General features: G+C 46.4%; 1 pseudogene; it reads right to left on the bottom strand.

The window, feature by feature from the left end:
• Window positions 1–2,848: 2,848 nt before the first annotated feature.
• Window positions 2,849–5,636, bottom strand: LOC120664372 (annotated as a pseudogene).
• Window positions 5,637–21,163: the final 15,527 nt, after the last annotated feature.

Raw genomic sequence — 21,163 nt, 5'->3', positions numbered from 1 at the left:
GAGTTACGATGCAAAACGTGCAGTTCAAAGATCATCCAAATAGGATCATCTCGAGATGGACGACCTCAGGCCCTTACACAACTAGGTCAGCATACAAAGCACATTCAATGAACATTTTGCTGTTTTGTTACCAACTCAATGTGGCAAGCACGTGCTGAAGGGAAATATAAGTTTTTTTTTGTCATATGGTTACTACTTCCTCCGTTCCAAATTGTAATAGTTTCTACTATGCATCTAGATATACGCTATGTCTAAATACATAGCAAAAGTAATATATCTAGATTTATCAGATGATTTACAATTTGAAACGGAGAAAGTAGTAAAAATTGGTCCTAAACTTTAATTCAGTCTATTTGACATAGCTCTTAAATCTCCCCTTAATTTTTGAAGTTCCGGGCGGCAGAAATTTAAAAATTAAAGCGAATTTAACATTTTACACGGTGCAAGACAACTTTCGTAAACCACACCCCTCTTTAGGCGTAATACCATATCGAGACGTATATAGAACCAGCCCGCCTGGTTAAGTCGTGAGAAGATCTAAACCGCCTAATTGGATCCGATCGACGTCCATGCAATACTAGTCATGGTAATCAAAATCGTAGATAGTATGGTTGAAACTTTAGGCATTTCCTCTTATCTTCTTCACATACATCATGGCGATGGTGATGAACGATGAGCACAATCCTAGCGGAGAGTTGCATAAAATTTTCCGCGAGCCCACTCATGTAGAACACATGCGGGGAAAAAGATCATGGATAATAATATCAAATATGTGGGCATGGAATTCAATAATAATGTAAGTTGCAAAATCTCAATAGGAAGCTTTTTTTTAGGGAACGACAAGAGATTTACCATAATTATTTTAGAAGAAGAATGTTAAAGAAAAACAAACAACTTCAAACCCCAACACAACTGAATTAAGCTTTTCCAAGCTTATAAAACGACTACGAGAGGCAAACAACTCGATCCAAACCCTAAACACATGCTGAGAAAGAACATTAAGAAAAAAATAGAAGTGGACCACGAATGGAGAATACACTGCCTCCGCGTATCAGGCTCGATTCCTCAGTAGCATTAAAACGAGACTCAAGCCGTTTGGAAGCAGTGGACATCTCAGAAATGCAATTTTTTTGCCTGGCTGGTTACGAAGAACGGAGTAGGCTCAAGCCGTTAATTTGGAAGGCGTGGGCACCTCAGAAATGCAAGTTCTTTGCCTGGCTGATTACGAAGAACAGAGTATGGACATCGGAGCGTCTTGTAACTAGAGGGTGGCCAAGAAACGATGTGTGCCCACTTTGCAGGCGAGAGTACGAGACCACACGTCATCTACTTGCAGCCTGCAGATACACGAAGCGCGTCTGGTCCCTCATTGCTACTTGGATCGCCTGGCCACAATTGAATCCGAACTGCTGGCAAACGACATCCTCGGCCGGTGACCGGGGGCGCATGATTCTATATTTAGGTTAATGCTACTTTGTACACAGAAAAAAACGTATCAATAATATTCTATGGCTGTGCATCTGGGAGTTCTTACAAAATTTGCTTGTGAATTGTTGTCTTCAGATCGTGGAATCTCTTATTAGCAGCATAATGAATAAAATGGAGATGCTTGTTTGTTTGTTTGTTTGCTGTTTTCTATTCAGGTGAGCTGTTGCCTTTCTTGGGTCTTCCACGGATGAGAACGAGTGACGTGCAGATGGATTGTCACCGTCTGTTCATGCTATCCTCAGACCCCTGTCCTGCACGCATCATCTAGATTCAGTTGGGCATTTCTGTTGTGCATGCATCATCTTATAGCCTTTTTCAAAGAAAAAAGGCATACCCATCCCATTTCAGTGGGAATTTGCACGGAAGGATCCAATTGCTTGATAATTACCGTCAGCCTGCTAAAAGGTTCCCAAATGCATGCTTATTTTTTTGCCTGGCTGGCTACGAAGAACGGAGTAAGCTCAAGCCGTTAATTTGGAAGGCGTGGGCACCTCAAAAATGCAAGTTCTTTGCCTGGCTGATTACGAAGAACAGAGTATGGACATCGGAGCGTCTTGTAACTAGAGGGTGGCCAAGAAACAATGTGAGCCCACTTTGCAGGCGAGAGTACATGACCACACGTCATCTACTTGCAGCCTGCAGATACACGAAGCGCGTCTGGTCCCTCATTGCTACTTGGATCGCCTGGCCACAATTGAATCCGAACTACTGGCAAATGACATTCTCGGCCGGTGACCGGGGGCGCATGATGGCCACAACGGCTGGGGTCTTACAAAGGCGCTGTGATATGTACTTCTATTGGTTATTTGAGAAATCTAGAAGGAACACAATGCAAGAACGTTCACGAGAAAAAGAGCTATCAGTGAAAAGTTTGTTCCTTAGGCTATCTCCAACCATTCCCCCTCTCCAACTCCCACCAAACATATTATTTACTATATTTTACTACCTCCTTCCAAAAGATTCCTCCTCCTATAACTCCTTCTCTCCAACCATTCCTCCCATATCTATTCCATCTATATACTATCACTCATTAACTAACTATTTATTTATTATTTTTGAATTAAAAATCATACAGTATTTGTACTGTCGTAATACGTATTATCATCATGTTACGGGGCTCAAACGGAATTAATATCGTAAATAAACGGTGTGATTAGAATATAGGGGGAGCTGAAACTCACTCAATATATAAGGGGAGTTTCAAATTTTGTGCAAATAATTTTGTAAAATCAGGAAGAATATCAAATTTTTCTTGCACCTAGGTCCACCCTTCTGACAATCCAAAAATCAACAGAACAAACAATAAATCCTAGATAATTTGGTGTATTCATTTAAATGCAACTGATCAAACACGTGTGAACGCATGTACACTTTATTGCTATTATATATAATGTTTCAAATTTTAATTTGACGCCACACATCACGAATTTTGAAAAATAAAAAGGGAAGGGGTACGTAGTTGTGGAGCATCCGCCGTGGCGCTTCCAATTAATCCAACCAGATCCTTTCAAAAAAAAATCCAACCAGAGAGAGATCCTCCGCTGTCCGATCCCACCGCCGGGCCCGGACATCGCTCGGCTTGTTCGGTCAGACATGGATTCATTTCGGATCGAGAATGATAGAAATAATAAAAGATATAATAAGAGATCGGTTTCGGGTCAAAAACTAATTATAACAAAATAAGTTTATGATACTCACATTAAAAGACATGAAATCAATCCATGAGTCTAGAAGTGTGGAATTAATCCCGACCTCTTGATGTATCTATTATGAGTCTATTTTGTTACAAATAATTTTTGACCCGAAATGAATCCCGGTGTCTTGTTATATCTCTTACTGTTTCTATCGTTTCCGGGCCAGAATGAATACATGTCTAACCGAACAAGGCTAGCCTGGCGAGGCAGCAGCCCCGGAACGGAGCCCACTCCCGAACGCTGAACTCAAACCTCCGGAGCCCGAATTGTAGATGACGGCGGGGAGGAAGAAAACAGTGGGTGGGAGGAGAGCGGATAATATATAAGGAATATATCAAGTGCAAACTAACTTCTCCGTGCAAATTGTGCAAACTCCAATCTGGAACATCGGATCAACATCCAAGGGGCATGGGGAAATTGAGTAATTTTACAATTAACCGCTCGCCTTTGAATTGAGTAATCAGACTTGCAAAGAGATATTGGTTTGCACGTGATATACGTGACAATAGGCTCTGGTATCCGATCCGCACCGCACGCATGGGCGGGCTATAGTATCAGTGTGGGTCCCCGAAGGGGGAGCCAGCCTAGCCTAGTAGCAGCGTTGTTTCTTCTCCAGGACGAGGAAGACGTTGGTGATGTCATCCTTGTTCCTGGTGGCCTTGCTGCGGTAGTACGCCTCAAGCAGGAGGCGGTACCTGCAGAAGAGCCCGTCCATGGCGGCCCAGCCGAAGTGGGTCCGCAGCATAGGCTCTACGACCGCCTTGATGGTGGCCGCCGTCTCCGCGGCCAGCCACCGCGGCAGCTCGTCGTCGCCGTCGTGTTTATTACTACTAGTCGGGTGGCGGGAGGCGGGGCCGCCGCCGAGCAGCAGGTGGCGGCGCGTGGTGTCGAAGAGCTGCAGGGTCCTGAGGGCGAAGGAGCCCTCCTCCGCGATGACCCTAGCGAGGTCGTCGGGGCAGGGCGCGTAGTAGGGCGCGTTGAAGGAGTGCACCCGCTCCTCGTCGACGAGCCCGGCGGCGGCCATGTCCATGAGAGCGTCGGCGAGGAGGTCCCATAGGTAGCAGTCGTGCGCGGTGGGGCGCGCGGCCCTCCTGCCGACGAAGGTGAGGAGGAGGAGGCCCCGGGCCCGCGTCTCGGCGGCGCGGCAGCTGAGCAAGGCGAGGAAGTCGGCGTGGAACTGCGCCCGGTACGCGTCCAGCACCGCCCGGGCCGGACTCCGACACGTGCACGCGCCCCCGGTTCAGAAGCTCCGTCGACGTCGCCATCGACGGCGCCTGCACGCACATTTTGCACGTATGCATTATGGTATACAATGCAAGACGATGCTTGCTGTGTGCTGGCGGCTGGCATGGCAATATAGTAATATACTAGCAACCTTTGAGAGGAAGTGGAGGCTGGAGGAGGAGACGACGTAGTCGAGGCTGGCCTCCGGGAACACGCGGCGGTAGAAGGAGCCCGGCCAGGCGGACACGAGGCAGCCGGTGCCGGCGAGCGGCGACGACGGCAGGAGGCGGAAGACGGCGTTGAAGTCGTTGGCGGGGAGGTCGTTGAGGAAGACGCGCAGCTGCAGGGGCGCCTCTTCCTCGATCTCCGCCAGCACGGCGTCGACGGCGTCGGACACCATGAGGAGCGCGTTGGGCCCCGTGCCGCAGCCCAGGTCGGCGATGGCCAGGGAGGCCGGGCGGCCCAGGGCGCGGTACAGCGCGGCGGCCATGTCCCGCCGGGCCTTCCTGGTGACGGAGGCGATGAACCGCTGGAAGTTGGAGTTGTTGGCGTAGCTCGTATCGCCCTCGCCGCTGCCGTTCATGCTCACGACCGCCGACGACGAGCTGGCCAGAAGCACGTCCTCCATTGTTAGTAGCTAGCTATATTGATCGAGATATCGTTAATTAGTGGATTCCCGACTTGTCAGACGACGAGGATGAGCTGGTCATGAATGGCTTAATCGCGAGTATTTATTGACGAGCTGCTCAGGAGCCGAGCGCTGCAGCTTCCTCCTAAACGCGAGAGCCGAGGTTCTTGGCAGACTGAAAGGATAGTGGCCCAAGAAGGGGTTGAATTGAGACTTTTTCGAAATTCTAACTAGTCCTTAACTTAAACTAGTATTGCCCAATCTATAAATTCGAAACTTAGTTACTAGAGCATGCTAGCAAAGGATCCTTAGGTCGGTAAACACACTATCATGATCATATTGCCTAGATGGATGCACACTAGCAAGATCAAATCCTAAGAAAGAGCTCATGCTACCAAGCAAGTTGTCCTAGTCAAATTTCAAGCAAGAAAAGCAACAAAAGGAATTAAATGCTTGAAGTAAAAGTAAAAGACACGAGACAACAGGATTTTTTCCCGTGGTATCGAGGAGTTGACGCTCCCCCCTAATCCACGTTGGAGCACCCACACAAGGGTATTGCTCCCTTGCTCTACCAAGAAGCAAGTGATCACTAAGAATGCTCTTTCTCCATCTCCGGAACGGCGAGCTTCACACCGTGCACAAACTTCTTGTCTTGGGGCTCCCACAAACTCCAAGAGCTCACCAAGAACCTTCCGATCACCAAGACCGGCTAGGTGCCGTCAAACACCAAGAGTAACAAGCTCCTAAGCCTTCACTTGACCTACACTCAGTTGGCCCTAACTCAAGCACACTTGCTACACTTGGAAGGGATGGATTCTTCAAGGTTGAAGCACAAACTAAAAGCTAGATCTTCTCTTGTTTGCTCTAAGCACTTTCTCTTCTTCTCAAGGGTGGCCTCAGGTATTCAGGGTGTCAAAAGGCAACTGAAATGGGCCATGGGGTGCCCTTATATAGAGTGGAAGGAGTTACATAGTCGTTGGAAGTCCACTGCAGAAAAATCGTGAGCACCGGAAGAACCGATGGGTGTCTGTTTTAAGGCGTCAGTTCAACCGGTCTCTCTGTGTCTCAATTGTAGCCGTTGGAGTTCTGACACAGTGTCCAGGCTTGCTTCAATACACCGGTGCATGCTCCGTAGAAGCATCGGTTCAACCGGTGCTGAAGAGGTTTACTGATTAATTCAAACAAGCTCTCTGGAACATATGACGCTCAATGCACCGGTGCTTTGATTCCGAAGCGTCGGTTCCACTGGTGCTGAAGAGAAGTTGAAGTCCACCAAAACATGCTCTCTGGAACAAAGAACTTTCATTGCACTGGTGCTTACTTTTCTGACCATCGGTTCAACCGGTGCTATACTTGATTTCAGCCTTCATCCAGAGAAGATAGACCGACAGGGCATCGGTCCTTCCGGCAAGCATAGGATGCTCCGACGCTAGGGCACCGGTTCAACCGGTGCTGCTGTTTTTCCTGGTTTTCAGCTGAATTGACTTGGATTTCAATGTTACTTCGATTGTTTCTTCTTCCAAGTGTTGTGTTAACTTCTATTGACTATCTTGAGCTGTTTTTGAGCGAGTGTGCAAGATTTCTAAGGCCAACTCAAGTTTGTTCAAGCTACTAACTCATGAATCCCTCTTAATAGTACGGTCAAGAACTAGACACTATAAACCATATCTAAATCAAGTGTCCTTCATCTCCTTGTGACACTTGAGACTAGAAATGTCCTTAATATTTGAAATTGAGTCCTTGACACGCGTGATTGTAACGAATTGAGGGGTCTCTTTTCACATTTCATATGGGACTAAATCAATCATTAATTTTTCCTTCAAAACACACGTTAGTCGCATACGGTTGTCATTAATCACCGAAACTTACCATTAACATCTATGGGCCCAGATGCACTTCACAGACGTCGGATGTCGTCCACGCGTAGTTCATCGAGGGACGACGGTAAGCACAGCGAACGCTCGTCTCCACCGGATTTTTCCCCCGTCCGTGTGGTAGACAATAGATAGTACTCGTGCACTGTTAGTTCCATGGGTGGGTGTCTCGCCGCCGTACGTCCCCGTCACGCAGCACTACTACTGATGAACAGCACAGACAGAGGGTGACTGGGTGAGTGCACGCGTTAGGGCCATGAGGAACCCGTGCCATGAATTACTAGCTAGCTACATCTCGCGGGTACAAGTGATGGATGATGTGTGGACTCATCCAACGCCATAGGTATTCTGGTATTGTACTGCAATTTTTTATTTGATGCATGCAGCCGCGCACGTACAGCCAGAGCCCAGAGTCGTTTTCGGCCGAGATAGATGGTTCCACGTGCGTACACCACCAGAAGCACGTGACTTCAATTTTTGTGGAAGGAGCGAGTACGATGCTGATGCATCAGCAAGAATCGTTTTAGTTAGAATTTTTTTTTATTTTTAACCTATTTTTCAATTTTATTTTAAAAATAATCTACCCGGACAAAAATTTGCAGATCTAACCATTTTGTCCGCGCCGGTCAGTGTGGCGCAACAAAAACACGTTGTCGCGCCATATGTATTGGCGTGACAAGGTGTGCCACGTTGGCACGCTTTGGAGTGTTCGGAAGGGGTCTGCCAGTGCATATTCCATGTGTCAAGCTTGTCATGCCACTCTCACCGGCGTGACAGTACAGCCTTGCCACGCCACCCCGCTGGCGCGACAAGGTTTGTCCTTAGAAAAATTATATCTTTTTCATACAAACTCGGATGGAGATGATTTTTATATGAAAATTATAGCTCTCAATGAGATCTACAACTTTCTTGTTTTGAGTTTTTTCATTTGAATCTATGAAGATGCTTAAATAATTAATTTAAACTTTTGACAGCATATTAAGCACTTGTATATTTATCAGATCGTCTCCTTTTTATCATGGGTACAAATTAAGTTCTATATAGTGGTTGACATATGAAATAATATGAACTAAATAGTTCGATAAGAAATAAAATGAGAAATCAAACTATATGGTATAATCAAGTATTTTTTTGAAAGATTAAAACATTAAAATATGATAACAGTTCGAAAAAGATACATGTTTTTTATACTAGTACTTCAGTGGTTTAGATAAAATGAGTACTTTCAGTTGTTTTCCTTCCTATAACCTCCTTTTCATCGTATCTCCTTTGATTAGCGTGACACTCATCGATTGCACCGCTTGCTCGGCCTAGCCAAGACCATTGCTCGAGGTGCCTCCCATAGATCCCACCACTCTAGATACCTATTATATTAATAAGAAAGCGTTGTTATAAAAAAACGAGAGTCATCACGTTCATCGAGAGGGTTTAGAAATTTCAACATTAATCTAAAAAAAAGGATTTATACTGTTGGATTTTACGAACATCTATCGGTCTAAACTGACTCAAGAGTCCATATAAAAAACGATTGAAAAATATCTAATTTTAGAATTAAAGAAATAAGAAAAATTAGAATGTAATCAAAGAGTCCGTGCCGAATACAAAAATTAGTCAGACTTGCCCATCCAACCAAGACCACGCAGGAGGGCACAGCTAATGGGGATCAAAACAGGTTAATGTAATAGATGGAAGTAAAATGATGGCTCAAAGCAAGAAAATAGCATAAAGTTCTTTGACCTACCAACCAATTCATGATCGTGCCCCCACCAATTCAACTAGACCAACTCGCAAGTTAAAGCGATAACTAATAATATCTAGAGTGTTACATTATATTCCGTACTCAATGATGATATAGTTTGATTTCTCATTGTATTTCTTATCGAACTATTTAGTCCATATTATTTCATAGATCAACCATTATAAAGAACTTAATTTGTGCCCATGATAAACATGAGACGATCCGATAGATGTACAAGTGCTTAATATACTGTCAAAAATTTAAATTAATTATTTAAGAATCTTCATGGTTTCAAATAAAAAAACTCAAAACTAGAAAGTTGTAGATCTCATTGAGAGCTATAATTTTCGTATAAAAATCATCTCCATCCGAGTTCGTATGAAAAAGATATGATTTTTCTAAGGTCAAACCTTGTCGCGCCAGCGGGGGTGGCGTGACAAGGCTGTACTGTCACACCGGTGGGAGTGGCGTGACAAGTTTGACACGTGGAATATGCGCTGGCAGACCCTTTCTGAGCGCTCCGAAGCGTGCCAACGTGGCACACCTTATCACGCTGACCGGCGCGACCAAAATGGTTAGGTCTGCAAATTTTTGTTCGGGTGGATTATTTTTAAAATAAAATTGAAAAATAGTGTATAGTCACCGCTATTCACCAGGCCGGCCGGTTGAGTACACTAGCTAGAGACAAAGCTAGCAGAGGATCGGACCGCGTCAAGCAGTATATATATATATGTATGTATATATATATGTATGTATATATATATGTATGTATATATATGTATATATATAGATGTATATATATATATGTATATATATATATATATGTATATATATATGTATATATATATGTATATATATAGACCCTGTTTGTTTCCGTTTTTTTGGACATCGCTTCTCTGAGAATTAGATTTCCGGGATAAACTAGCTGTCTAGAGAATCGGATGTCTGAATAAGGCCCTGTTTGGGACTGCATGGGCGATAAGCGCGAGGTGAATAAGCGATAAGCGGCCGTGAGCTCGCTTCTGCGATTTTTGGCCGCCCAGTTCAAATCCTGCGTTTTGCCTTCACACGCGGCCAGCGGACGCGCGTCTGTCGCGAGGCGTTCGGCGGGCTTTTTTCGCTTTTCTTGCTCATTCGCGACGCCATCGCGGTCCCAAACAGGGCCTAAGTTGGGTATTTGACAATCCAGATTATTTTGAGTCGATTCTCTGAATTGAGTGGTAAAATGTCTGAAATATCCCTAAGGCTGATGATATCTCATTTTTAACTGAATACCAATACAAGTCAATAATTCTTATATTTAGTCAATTCTGGACATGGTATTAGTTCCTTTTTTTTCCCGGGCCTAAACGCAAGAGCTTGGCCATGGCTGTCGGCGGCGGCTGGCCGGCCGGCCAGCCGCCCGGCGTTCCAGGGCGTGGGAGACCGTGACTGTGGGGGAAAGAGAGAGGGAGCGGGAGGGACTCATTCGAGGTCTCCCCGGCAGCGGAGGACGACAAGGTCGGCCGGAATCAGAGCCGGCGGTGGCGGCTCTGGCTTCCTCCGGTGGCTCGGCTCCACGCGCAGGAGGCGGAGCGCCTCCCCTAGGGCGGCGGCGCTGTACAGGTTTGGCGGTGGCGGCGCTAGGAGGGGGCGGCGGCGGTACAGGAGAACGGCGAGATTCGAGGGTCTCGGGCGGCGCCTGCGTATTGTGGGGGCCGGGGTGGGGGGGAGACGGGGGCAGGAAGGATATCGGGGGAGAAAATCCGCTCGATTCTTGCCTGCGCGAGTTCGGAGATGCGGTGGAAAGAAGTAGCATTCATGTTGTACCGCCGATTCCTGAGAAAGCCGCGGCCCCTACAATCCAAAAATAAGCGAGCCGTTTGTATGGGCTTCTCGCTTATTTTGGCCGAGAATCCACTTATAATCGAAAACAAACAGGGCCATAGCTAGCTAGGCCAGGCGTTCAAGACAAGACAATTAATCTCTGATAGAATGAGGTTTGGTATATACCAGCACTGGTCATGAGCATCCCAACAACGTGGCCGCAATATCCCGACAGACCTACATGTAGACTCTACTCTTTCACTTTCACGCACATATGAGTGTTTTCATGAACTCACAACATTAATTACCTTATGAAATTAAACCAATTAAAAATTAGACGAGCCTAGGAGGAATATGAACTATATATGTGGCTTTATATATGCTGAGAAGATATACATGTACATATATCCAAATTCGAGCTTATCACCCACACCTCCTAGCTACCAACTAAAGCACAACTATATTCGTATTTCAGTTTGGCCATCATAATCAAGATATGGCCATTAATTATTAGCTCTTTAGCAATACAATATCTGGACGACATGGAGTAAGCTCGATCGTATATGGTCCTCCAACGTGGCCAAATCGTGGCACGCAATAAGATTTTTCCTCTCTCTTTTTTTGCACCACGTACAGTATTGGCACGCAATAAGATTTTTCCTCTCTCTTTTGCACCATGTACAGTATTGAACACTTGCAAATTAATAAAAGGGCATGTAGAAGCGAATATTTATAATTTTTAACGGTGTTGTGTTTTCATTGGTAGACAACGCTCCCATCAACAATCTTGTGTCGCATAAAAAATAGGGAATGATATTTAGTCGTATCCATTCATTGCTTTGGTCCATGGTCCACTAATTGCTCTTTGAGCCTTCTATCTCCCCATCTTCTTTTCCTTTAGTTTTATTCTGCTTGTTCAGATGGCTGGAGCTTATTACTATAGTAGCTGAATTAATAGTGTTTTGTGAGAGAATGTGGTACTTTAGTGGCTCATATTGGCTGGTTATTGTAGCGGCTGACTCAAGTACCTATAATTCGCCAATACGTATAGGTACTATAGCTAGAGGTACTGTAGCTATAGTACCATAAGCAGTAGCCGCGCGATGTGATGGGGCGAGTTTAACAGGCACAATTTTCATTCATCACAACTGTTAGCACCACACAGCTACAGTTATGAATAATTGTTGTCTTGAGAAAAATGAATCTCCGCTCACAAAAGGCACTTTCGAAGCCAAAGCTTATCTCAATTATTTAAGGAAGAAAGCGACACTAAAATGGAATTAATGTGCAAGCATTACTTACTCAAGTTTCAGTAATATAATGGACCCACCTTTTCTTAAAATAGGACTGTTGGTAATGGTATTTCTTTTATTTGCTAGGAGTATATATAATGGCATCTCTTTACCCTGGAATATCACGACAGAAGGTGTGAATACTGTGTATGGGCAGTCATCTATTGATAAAATTTACTAATGTTCGGCTTATCTGCTTCTTAATCCATCTTATTCTCTCTCACGGAGCACTATTGAATCAGCTAAAATGAGACGGCTTTTTACAATTATGATGATAAACCTCAAAATGGGTCGACGCTCCAAAGGCAAATATAACCCGTGAGGCTGCTTGAAGGATAATTTAGTTGTAAGAGCCAAGCTAGCCTTCTCTTGCGACTCAAGGGCGATTGGAGAGTTTGAGACACATGATACCTAAAAAATGAAAAACATGAAATTTGCAGATTTTGTACCGTAAGGAAGTAATAAGGTCAATTGATTTTTTACTCTAAGTCCCTACTTTAAAAGTAGGGGCTCAAGTTAGGTCTCTGCAGGAGTTGCTCTAATAACATATATAGTAGAGGCTTATTATTAATACATCACTCCAGCAATGCCCCTACTTGGATCCCTAGAGTAGGGAGGCATTCAAATTTCTCTTCACAGCCCATCTCCCACGGGTCCCTAGGGAGGCCCCTACTTGGCTTATGTGCTATGTGCGCCGCCGCCGCCGCCACTTCTCCTGTGCGCCGCCGCCGCAGGCTGGGCCACCAGCACCATCCTAGCTCCGCACCGCCGCCGTTGACCAGGCTCGCAGCGCTGTTCCCGCTCCTCCACACCGCTGCCGCAGGCCAGGCTCGAGGTGCCGCTCCTGGTCCTTGTGCCATGGTGGGGAGCTCGGGCCTGAACGAGGGCGGATCTGGCGAGGAGCTCCGCGGAGACGAGGACCGTGCAGAGGAAGACGACGAGGACCCGCAGCGCCACCCCTGCTCCTCCGCATGTCTGCTGAGGGCCGGGTTGGCAGACGACGAGGACCTGCAGAGCCACCCCTGCTCCTCCGCATGTCTGCTGAGGGCCGGGTTGGCAGTACTACCGCCGTATCTGCGCGTCTGCCATGTAGGGATGAAAATGGTCGGAAAACCTCCTAACTGTTACTGTTTCTGTTTTGCCAGGAACGGAAATTACGGACGGGAAAACAAATTCGATATTATGGGATATCGGGAACGGTCGAAAAATATAAATTACGATCAGAAACACGACACATGTAACCACTTCATACAGTTGGCTCGACGTAATAGTTACAACTATGAATGCATCACACAAAATCAATCACACATAATCAAGGTAACAGAGAGGCAGTTCAGGCGGTGCTTTGAGGCCGAAGAAGCATATGCAGATCTGCAGTGGCCATAGCGCGCCTCGAAGCACGACAGCAGCAGCGTGCCGTCGCTCGGCCCGCCCGCCCGAGGGCGCCGTCGAATGGCCGCGCCGAGAACTAGCCACCGCTGTCGTCGCCGAGGACGGCCAGATTGTGCCCGTGCCGCCAGTCGCCGCCGAGTCGGTCCCCCTCCGCGCACCTCGGCCGGCCGCACGCGGTCGTCTCACTGGGCCGCGCGTGGCCATCTTCCCGCCAGGCCGCAAGCACGGTGCCCGCCTGGTGGTGGTGGGGTGGCGCGCTGGCGGCGGAGGGGCCTTGGCGACTGGGCGCGGTCGCGCAGGGACCGCCGGCCTAGGGAGTTGCCGAGTGGGGATGGCCAGACGGCGAGATGGATGGGGCAAGTGCGGCGGCCGGCGTCGGGAGGAGAGGGACAGAGGGTTGCGGCAGCCGGCGGCGAGAAGACCGGAAGAGAGGGGTGCGGCGGCCGCTAGGGTTGGGTGAGAGTGAGTGGGCGGGGAGGCGCTGGCGCTGGCGCACGGCTGCCGGGCAGCGCGGCCTGCGCGGCTGTGCCTGCCTGGGCGGCGGGCGGTGGCTGGGTGGTCGGGTGGGACTGGGATGGGAGGGGCCAGTGAGAGCTAGGGTTTAGTGAGTGGCAGCAGTTTTATTGGAGTCGGATGGGCCAGGCCGCTGGGGAGAAGTCTGGGCCTCTAAGAGGACTCTGGACTGGGCCTAAAAACGGGAAGATCCTGACGGGAATTCCTGTATGAAATCCGGTTACCGTGAAAACGGTCAGGAAAAAACTTCTCCTGTTCTTGTCGGTTTTTTCATGTTTTATTTCATGTTCCTGTTTTTTTTGCCAAAACGGTATACGCTCGATTTTTACGGGATACGATGCCGGTCGGGACGGGATTTTCCCGTCCTGTTTTCATCCCAACTGCCATGGCGCGGGCGTGGTGCGGGAGCTCCGCGCCATCGCCTGTGACACCTCTGGTGTTTGTACTAAAAGCCAGTTCATTTAACTCAAATAAATTATGGAAGGGGTTTCGAAAATTTAAATTCACAAAGAAAAAGTCAAATAAAATTCTAACTACACATTTGAAGCATGGAATGTGAAATTAAAAATGTTAAAAACATACTCAAATCCTATTTAAAAATATGCACAAAAAGAAGTTTGGGTTGTTGTAGGTACCTTAAATGACATGTGCTGAATTCAACTTTCAGCCAAATCCCATCAAAAATCAAATAAAAATAAAAGCCCTTTAATGCAAGTTTGGAATTTAAAATAGTTCAAAATATGGACTTCAAATGAAAATTTGCCTAAAACAAAAGTTGTAGATTTTGAAAAGTTACACAAGTTTGGTATTCAACACCTTTTCATTTGAGTCCAGAAAGTTAGAGAAAATTTTAGTTTACCGAGAGGTCCCTGAGATTTCAGAAATTATAGATAGGTCCCTACCATCATCTCCCCTCCCTGTCCTCTGCCCGCGGTGCAGCCGCCCGCCGCCGGCGTACGGTGGACGTCGTCCACGTCCATCTGGACCCCCAGGTGCCCCCAAACTTGCCGCTTGGCACCCTAGCTGGCCGTTGCCCCGCTCGCCATGCGTCCCAGGCCTCCTGGCAAGGCGACACGCCGCCCGCCATGCGCAGTGCCGCCACCTCGCCGCCAGGCGCCTCCGGCCCGGTCCGACCTTCCCCAGGCCCCATTTTGCTTCGCATCTAAGCCCTCCAGTCTATAAATAGGGGCAGAACCCCCACCGTCGCGCGACCCCCTCGATTTCCCCTCCCTCCGCCGTCCGCCATCGCCGGCGAGCTCGAGCTCGCGCGGACAGGCCACCCCCGACCCACATTTCCCCATCCGACCTCACCAGCAACCTCACCTAGCTCCAATGAAGCTCACGCATGCCCAGAACCACACCGGAAGCCAACCAATCGCCGCCACCCAATCGCGCCGCCGCCGGTGAGCTCAAGGCTCGCCATGGACCGACCGATTCCGACAGCAATCGAGCACGACAGCTAGTCCAACAGCTTCCTCACGCTCTCGCGGTGCTCGTGTGCTCGACGTTCGACTACCCTGAGCCCTCCTTCAATCACAACGCTGGCGGCCCGAACACCACTGCCGCCATCCACGCCGGCGACCTCGATTCCGACCACCCCAGCCCCGAACGCCGTCATTGGTAGGTAGCTCTCGAACTCCTCTGCCCAGCGTGCCTTCCAGGCGTAGCACCGGTAAGCCCTGCCTAGCAGAACACCACCGGCAAGGTGCGGCTGTGGAGAAGGACGGCGAAGGACCCGGTTGTAATTTTTCTTTTTTGCTTAAGGGTCTGAGTGCAAGTTTCTCTGAGTTTGGCAGTGAACTTCAAAAATACATAACAAATCACAAAAAAATTGTAAAATGCACACTCAAATGTTCTGGAACCCTTATAATGAAATCTACAAATTTTGTTACATGCAAATCTACAGAATCCATACACATTTTAATCTATGAAAAAGAATAAAATAAACACCTACTGTATGTTCTGGAAGTTTTGCTCAGTAGATGACCCTGATTTTTGGATATGTTAATCCTGGTAGAGTATTAGGCTTATGGTAAAAAGATGAGACCTGTTTGAATCTGTTAACTTGCTTAAATAACAAGGATTCTTAGATCTGCTAATGAACTTCATGATTTAATGCTGGAAAACATGGATATGATCTAGCTCTTCAATTTTTCTTGGATGCATATGTGACTGAAATATTGCTGATCCATAAGTTTAATAAATATTAGAGATAGTTTGCTATATATTATGTTTAATGCTTGTTTAATCAACTTAATTCACCATATATAGTTATTGTGCTCAGAAAAATCTAGATTTTTTTTGGAGCCTTGTTTTAGTTCTGGAATCATTCCTGCAAAGTTGAACTCTATTCACTGAGTATTGCTACAGTTATAAATCATGCTTAGTATATCATGGCTAGGTTTGTTATTTTTGTTCTGGGTAAAATAGATCATATACGATCATGATTTTTGGACATGTTCTTAGTAAGAGTAGATTCTTCCTGTGATAAAAATTTCACATGCATTACTGGTCATCTTAGATCTCAAATTAATATGCAAGCTCGTTTAAAGTTAAATGCATAAGTAATTAATCTGGTAGAAATAATGCTTGATAATTTTTCTGGAATATGTATAGAACATATATAGGTTCTGGTAAAATTTTGTGATCCATAATCCTTTCATAACTCTCTGTGGAATTTATCTTTTTTGATAGCTTGATGGTTTTGTTAATTTTATAACTCCTGATACATAAGTATATAAAATCTGGAAAATTTACAGTACTGAGTAGATGATATCTAGATGCTCCTATAAATTTTGTAGCACTAGAAACCATGACTATCATTCTGTGCAAATTTGTGAAGTCTTTATAGTGATCTTTTTGCATGATTTTTCATAATTAAATGCTTTATGGTTAGATGCTGAAATTTATACAGTAGGTGATGGATTGTCTGAGCTATTCTACATTAATTTTTCATCACCAGTTCATGAGTAGGTTTTTCTGTTATGAATTTGTGAACACATGCTATGTTTTAATCCTAGAAATGGAAACCACCCCACACACTCATTCATGAAGATACTTAGTTGTAATTACTACTCCATAAATGACTGCCCAGTAAATGAACTCACAAAAATTATGATTAAGTTAACTTTTTGTTGGACTACAACTTTATCGTGAAGGAAAGAAATCATTTATCCTATTGTAATCATGAAAATCTTGCATTGCATATAGACTCGGTTAATCTCACCGACGGTGATTACGAACTGATTCCAGCGGATTCTCTTGCTGTGTCGGAGGTTAATCTTAACTGTGCTAACGTGAACCAAGACCTGGGCCAAGCCCCAGAGGACTCTCAGTTTGACAGTGCCCAAGAAGGCAAGCCCCGGTGCATAATCCCATTATTTTATGCATTATATTCATCTAACTATTTGTATATGTTGTAATAATTTTATTGCGTATTTACGTTTTCTAGGCGTTGATCGAAAACTTTAGATGCATGATCCCTAGGTACCTATGTTTGATATCCGGATCTTTTTATCGACTAGTTGCCCCGCTAATTAGGAACGATAGAAGTCAAGTGGTTTCCTGCCTCTCGCGAGCATATAGGAGTTGACTGACTTTAAATTCCTGTTGAAATATAAGGACAACGGGCGGGGTTGTGTAGTTGTGATACCCCGTTGGTGTAATAAAAAATGGTTAAGGTCGCGGTGTGTGGCTCATTTCGTTAAGCCTTTGAAAGTACTAGCCACATGCCGAGAAATATAGTAATCGTAAGTTTAAGTACCTGACCGGACCAGCACGTGGAATGTTGGTAAACCCTCTTGGTAGAAGTAGGTTTTATTTTTGTCCGGACATACGGGTGCAGAGTGGTCGGACTCTGTAGTCGAGGAGGGTACCCCATGTCCATGGACTGGAGAAGAAAGGGGAAAAGTAGCGTGGGCGAAAGCGAAGTCGATTCCCATGCGTGTGTGTTAGATTCCCCTGGCCAGGTTGAAATTCGATTCGGAATCGTCCGCCTCTCACGGCATGAGATTGCTTAATGTTTTCAGTCACATAGAGTAACAAGTGGAACATGCTGATGCTAATCATGCTGTTTGATTAAATAGTTGCTCTACCATGATTGTGTAGAGTTAGATGCAAACTTAGAACGGTTAATCCAACTAGAATATGGCAAAGTTAAAATCTAAAAATAAGGATCAACTCTTAGTGGTGTTTTTGGCAAAATAAACCCCACAAACCAAGAAGCCTTGCATGTCTAGTTATCAGACTATGGTATATCCGGTGACGGATAAGTCTTGCTGAGTATTAGTATACTCAGCCTTGCTTGTGGCACTGTTTTCAGGTACTAACTTTGAAGATATGATTGCGAGTCTGACTTGGCCATGTACTCTGCCTTCGGGCTGGTCTATTAAGTGGGATGGCCCTTCAGCTGGTGCTGACCACCCTCCCGCTGAGTGACGCTTTCGTACGGGCTTTATCGATGCGTCACACCTTTCGCTAGTCGTCGTTTACTTCTTTCACTGCAATAATGAGACATGAATAATTTGTGTAGTTCGAACTTTTGTAGTACTTTGCCACTCTGAACATGGTTTGTAATAAATTTACTTTCCGCTGCAAAACTCTGATGATGTAAGAAATGTTATGTGTTGTAATCTCTGGGCTCACCTTCGTGTGAGTGTTGTCTATGCTATCCTGGAAGAGCGTGGCTTTAATCGAGGCTTCACTCAAGGAACTACCGGTGCGTGCCGAATTGGGTCAGAGTTGTCTAGCAACAAAGATTAGTGCACCCGGACCTAGTCTTTTGGGTGGTTCCGCCACACCGCCGCACCGTCGCGGCTCCTCTGCCCCAGCCCTTCGAGCTCCTCTGCCGCCCCGGTGTCCATGCCGCGGCCCTACCAGGCCACGCGGCCGGCCACACACACCACCTCCTCGGCTCCTCCGCACCGCCAGTCACATGCCCCTGCCAGGATCTCCATGCGCACCGCCAAAGGTTGGGCTCCTGTGCAGCCCGGGGCTTGAGGTCCGCCGCCGTCCACGACCTCGAGCTCCACCTCGAGCTTCGCCGCCGCCCATGACATCAAACTCCCCCACTGCCTCTTCACATCGAGGGTGCCCACCGCCCATGCTCATGATGCCGATGCCCCCTCCCCTCCTCCAAATCGACGGCCCGAATCCTCTCGTCATCGATTCGTGCCCCTTCCTCACCGGCCGGCCAAGGTCAGCGACGTTTGCCGCCCGCTATTGTGGAATGAGGCGGAGGGGAAAAGGGCAGAGCTTTGGCTCCGAGGACTGGTGAGGCCGCGGCGCTGCCTTCATGCAAGGGAAGGAGCGGCGACCAAGAGCTGGATAGGGACGACGAGGGAGCGGCGCCGTCGAGCTCTTGACCGGGTGGCGAGAGGTAGAAGGCGGCGGCCGATGTAGAGGAGGGGGAGAGAGAGGCGTGGAGGGGAAAAAAGTCTGCCCACTGACAATCAGGTCCCATATGTCATAGTTGAAGTAGGGGCTGAAATATGGGGGTATTGCTGGAGTTGGATGCAACAAATAGAGTCCCGAAAAGTAAGAAAAGCCGCTACTCAAAAAGTAGGGACCCTGGAATAGGGGTTGTTGCTGGAGTTGCTTTTATAGCTTGCATGTGGGGATTATCTAGGTACCGTAAGAGCAAAATTAATAATTTAGCCAACTGCTGGCTGTAAGGATTCTTATAGCCTACTTCTCAGTCTACTCATATAATGAGTTAGTCCTTCATCATTAATACGTGGCTCACATGTCTCTCTCATAAGATTTCTTAGTTATTGTGTCGAAGCCGGCTGCCCACTTACCTTCTCTCCTCTCCTCTATCCTCCACCTCATTATTCAGCCGGCTTTTGCTCTAAGGAGTACCTAAATACGTATCCCATCCCCTTGCAGAGCTACTTTCATTCTCTTTATTAATTAAGGCCGGAAGCAAAGAAGCCTTGCTTGGTCAAATTCTCACAAGTTTAATTAGCGGATCGGAATCAACCACGGCGGAATCTACTAGCAACGGCGGGCAGGTTGCGTGGGTAGAACGGCGACCCATGCACTCACGGAAGCAAAAACTCCTTTCTTCCCTCTCCTAATAAACTTTGCTTGCTTTGCTTCAATTCCCTTCCCTTCATTCCCATGGCGGAGGAGAAGAGAATATTTCTGCCCTCCCCGGGCTGACTTATCCCCTGCATGCATCGACCTGAATTAAAATCGCGTGGATCTCCGGGCCTGCCGTTTGTAGGAGCATCTCGCCCGGCAGTTCCCTAATAAATATATCTTAGAAAATAATAATGAAATATTTTAATATCACTTTATAGATTATTGAAAGAGATGTTTTTACAATTCTCCAATAACCTTATTATCCCAACTCAACCAGTGGCGGATCTAAAATTTGAATTTAGAGGGGCTTATTTTTCCTCTCTTCTTCCTTTCCCCTCTCTTTTTCTTCTTCTTCCTTTTTTTCCTCTTTCTACTCTTGATTCATGGTTAAAAATTGTAGGAGGGCTCCATAGGCTGCATGGAGGTAGGTAGGGGGAACTGGAGCCCCCAGCACCTCCCCTAGCTCCGCCCCTGAATACAACTAACATATTGAGAGAACTAAAATTCTTCATTTATTTGAGAGAAGTTGTGGGGTAAAATATTTTCTTTTCAATATTATCAGTTTATTAGGGAAATCAGAGGGCTCATGATTCATGAAGATGCTCGCCTTGCTTATGCATGCAACATGCAAGCAAAATTAAATGCAACAAATCGATGGATGATGGTCTATAATATGCATATCGATGGATGATGGTCTATAATATGCATATGGACATTGTTCCGGCCGTGCCGTGTCGGAATATAATTATATATAATTATATATGCATGTCCTATTTTTCCCAAGCGCATGGTAAATGGAATAAGGAATCTTCTTTTTTTTCAGGTTTCTATTTGAAGAAAGATTTTTATAGCATGTTAATACTAGTAGGAGAAAGATCCAATCGGGTATCCTTAGAAAAAGATCGCATTGTTAGGAGTTGTTGATTTTCTTGGTCTAGAAATCGTTGGAACAGCCTCTATGACTTGGTTATGACTTGGTTAGCCGGTGCTAGTAGTACTCCTCGGATCTTGAGTTTAATTTCCGATGGGAGCGAATTTCAGGTTGAGCTTTGAAAAAAAAACTTTCTCACTTGTCCTATATATGTCCAAAATATAATTGGGGTCTGGTCCTTCTCACAGGTAATGGACCATGTATGGGTGGGGTAGCGGCAGTTTTTTTTTTTCTTCTAGAAATCGTCAGCGAAGCATGATGCTCCGATCCGATCCGATGCATCCGCTAGGTCTACTACTCTACTAGCTATGAGACGAAACGCCGCCGTGGACTGCAGGCTTGCCGGCGATCTAGGGCATGCAGCCGCAGGTTGCCTCGCTCCATGGGTTAAGGCGTTAAGCTTTTGTGTTTGTTTGGGCCTTGCTTGCACGCACTGTTAGCTGTCGGAGCATTGCAGTGGGAAGACTCCGCCGCCGATCGAAACTGGCAACAGACGCAA

The sequence above is a fragment of the Panicum virgatum genome, chromosome 3N (genome assembly GCF_016808335.1).
Source record: "Panicum virgatum strain AP13 chromosome 3N, P.virgatum_v5, whole genome shotgun sequence".
Classification (NCBI taxonomy): domain Eukaryota; kingdom Viridiplantae; phylum Streptophyta; class Magnoliopsida; order Poales; family Poaceae; genus Panicum; species Panicum virgatum.
Note: the sequence above shows the minus strand (reverse complement) of the source record. Positions and strands in the feature narration are given on the sequence as shown.